Genomic DNA, 3655 nt, shown 5'->3' on the forward strand with positions numbered 1-3655 from the left:
GGTAGAGGAAGACAGTCATAACTGGGGGTCGCGGGGGCGGAGGGAGAGAAAAACAGGAGCCGATGGGGCCAGGTTTGGTCCTGGAAAATGAGGACGTTCTTCTGCAGTGGTTTCTGTTTTTTCTGTCAAGGAGGAGGCAGGAGGCAAGGCCATCTTGGGATGGGGTGTGTTCGGGGGGTTGAGATGAGTGGAAGAGGAAGGTGGCAACAGTTCTCACGGAGAGCAGGAGCTAAGATGTCATGGGACTGCTGGAATCCTGGAGGCCCATCTCAGTTTGGTAACCATGAACTCAGAGGGGAAACACCAGCCTGCTGGGGACTCTTCTGTGAGGCTCAATCCCTCAGGTGTATGTTTTTCCCCCCGGGGTTACCCAGCAGTGCCACTAGGGGGAGAGGGACATGGGAATTTAGAGTACTGCTAAGAAGTTACTGAAATAATGGACCATGCATGTACATTCAGGGTGGAAGGAAAGATGCCTGATGCATGGAGGGGAGGTAAAGGGGTCAAGGACTGGAGTCCCAGGAGGTACAAAACTGTCCTAGAAGGAGCAGTTGAACACAGCAGGGAGAGGTGGTTAGAGTCAGAGTTGGGGCTGGAATTTGTGATGTGGGAGCAGAAAACTATGGATGGCTCCTTATCTCCCAGGATCCATGTGCCCCGCTTGGGGCTCAGTAAACCCTGGAAAACAGAAAATGCAGCTCACTGAGCCCGCCCAGCTTGCGAGCACGGCAATGACAGCACAGAGCCACAAGATGGCAACATTGGCCCACAAAACCCATGCCTGTAGGCCTCAGCATAACCCTGGAGGCTGACTTGCCGGAATATTCAGGCTCTTTTTATTGCTAAATCACCTACAAGTCACCAGACTTTGAGTGAGATAAGGAACTTGTGTAACCCCAACTTTCAACCACCTTTGATAGAGCCCCTGACTGGGTTCTGGAGGCAGAAAGTCATCAATTTGAATCTTGGTTCTGGCACTTATTAGAGGGGTGACTCTGAGCAAGACACTAACCTCTCCATACCCCAGATTCCTCATATGCAAAATAAGGCTAACTAGAGTTTCTACCTCATGAGGTTGCATGTTGGACTCAAGTAAATGGTCCCTGTGGGGTGCAGCCAGAGCAGGAACTCAGAAAATGCTCACCTTCCTGACAGCAATCAGTACTACTTATTGGTTACCTATTCTGTGCCTCATAGAAGGCTGTTAGGTTGGTATTATCAGATGAGGAAACTGAAGCTTAACTTCCCAGGGATACAGAAACAACATCCAAGCCCCAGGTCTATCTGGCTCCAGTTCTGTCCATTAAGCCAGGAGGCCTCCTGGGGCCAGTCCTTGACATCACATCTCAGCTCCCTGGGGCCAGCAGCAAGTCCCTTTATAACAGCTAGATGGCTTCTGTTCAGTTCTCAGAACATTTCAGGGCATTTCTAAGCCATGGACAAACAGGATGCTTTTCTCAAAGGGCTGAGAGATGTAAAGTACCAACCCAGCGGAGAGTGCTTTGGATGTCTTGCGTTTTTTCTTCCTTCCTTCTCCTGTCTTCCTCCCTTGCTCCCTCCTCCCTTCCGTTCTTCCTCTTCCCCACCCCTCCTTCTTCTCCTTCTCCTTCTACTTCTTATTCTCCCCGCCCTCCTTTTTCTCCCAACCTTCTTTTTTTTTCCTGTACGTGCACCCCAGAACAAGCATGTACAGTAGGTGTGCACCACTTTACCACCTACGAATACTTTCCCTGACATTCTCTGACAATGCTTGCAAACAGGTGATGATTGTCATCAACTCTGTTCAGCTGCAATGCTCCGCACTCATCTCCACCCCAGATACAAAGCAGGGGACCGTAAAGGCAGAAAAGTGTGGCCACCTCATAGGCACTTATCAAAAAAGGCTTACATGGCCTGCCCACAACATCAGGACAGGAGACAGGAACCCTGAAAGTCCTACCGGACCTGCCCACACTAGCCCCACCATTCCCACCACCACCACCCACCTACCCCCACCCCCACACCCATCGTGGTCCTGGAATTGGTCCACTCTCAAGTCAATCTTATAAAAACACCTGTATTTCTGTCTCCTCTCTACCTCCCCCTTCTTGACCCCATCTCCCTCTTTCCTGATAATCCATCAAGGGAGATATTTGTATTGCTTCACTGAAGTGCTCTTGCAGGGAAGAGACTTGCTCAAGGTCACTCAGCTAGTCAGAGGCAGGGCCAGAATAAGAGCCCAGGGCTTCTGACCCCCATTCTTGTGCTCCTTCTCTGATCTCCCAGAGCCTTGAACATTCCCTGGGAAGCTAAGTGTGCCCAAAGTTACCCACCTCATTTTATCCCCAAGCTATACACCGCTGCTGCCATTTGTCTAAATCTTGAAGGAGAAGATGAGCCCACACTGGCAGGGAAGCAGCCCAGCAGATGCATTAGCAACCTGTTTCCTCCCACACCTTTCTGTCTTCATGATGGAGACCATCCCAAGCCTCTTCGGAGATCCCGCCCTAGCAAACAGCTAAACCTCCAAGTTGGCTGGCTCCTTTTCTATTTAGAGAAAGCCCCCTAGCCTTGGAGCACTGGAGGGTGGCTCTTGGTGCTTCTGATTCTCTCAGCAGGGGTCCTGAAACTGTCTCACTCATTCACATATGCATGCATTTCCAAAGATAAAGATTAACATGACTGAATACCACTCAGGACTTTGCATGAAGAAAAGCAGTCAAGTGACAAAGCACTGAAGCAGCAAAAAGATGGGATTATGATCTGGGGGCTGGACAGGAACAGTCCTGGATCCACTGCCCTCACCAGATAGCTGTATGCCCTGGGAAGCCACTGCATCTCTTTGGCCTCAATTTCCTCATCTGTAAAATGGGATAACAGTTCCATTTCACTGGGTTATGGGGATAAAATGAGAGCACGTTCATGAAAATGCTTTTAATATTAGAGGATTTTTATTTCAAATGTAACGAAGGCTAAAAGGCCCAAGGACCTCTCCAAAATAAACTCTCCACCACATTTGAAGTAAGAAGCTCTTCTGTGGAAGTGAAGGAATTGTGCAGTGAGGGCCTGGCATCTGTGGCCTCATTTAATCCTCCCAATGGCCCCACACAGACCCTGGGTTTCAGAGACGTTTAGTAATTTCACCATTATCCCTCAGCTCACAAGTCTAAAGCCAAGATTCACACAGAAGACCTCAAGCCCCTTCCTTTCCTATGCTGGGGGTGCTTTCTGACAACTCGGGAGGACCCCAGAATCTACATACATGCTTGGAGACTTCTATGACCAGGCCAGGGTTCAGGGGTGCTGGTTATGAGATGAGAGCCTGGAATGAGGGGCGGGGGTACCCTGTCTGCACTACCCAGAGCACAGCCTCCGAAGGCACGATGCCATGGTTGAGCCCTGGGGTGGCAGCTGCAAGGACATGTTATCTACGGTCACAGAACTCCAGGTCCTTGCTCTGACTAGCTAACTGGGAGGAGACCCCAGCAGTCAAGAAGCTTCTTGCTTCCTTACTGGGAGCACTTCTGCTGTCCTTAACTGCAGTGGGCTGAGGGCAGGATGTGAATGCTGGAATTGTCAACTGCGACCACAGTCTCTAAACCAAGTTCTGGGTCTCCCGAAAACATCTGCCCAGCCACGGAAGGCCAAGTTCAGCCTGAGTGTGGGTCCTACTCCA

This window comes from Pteropus vampyrus, unplaced genomic scaffold (genome assembly GCF_000151845.1).
Source record: "Pteropus vampyrus isolate Shadow unplaced genomic scaffold, Pvam_2.0 Scaffold202, whole genome shotgun sequence".
Taxonomy (NCBI): Eukaryota; Metazoa; Chordata; class Mammalia; order Chiroptera; family Pteropodidae; genus Pteropus; species Pteropus vampyrus.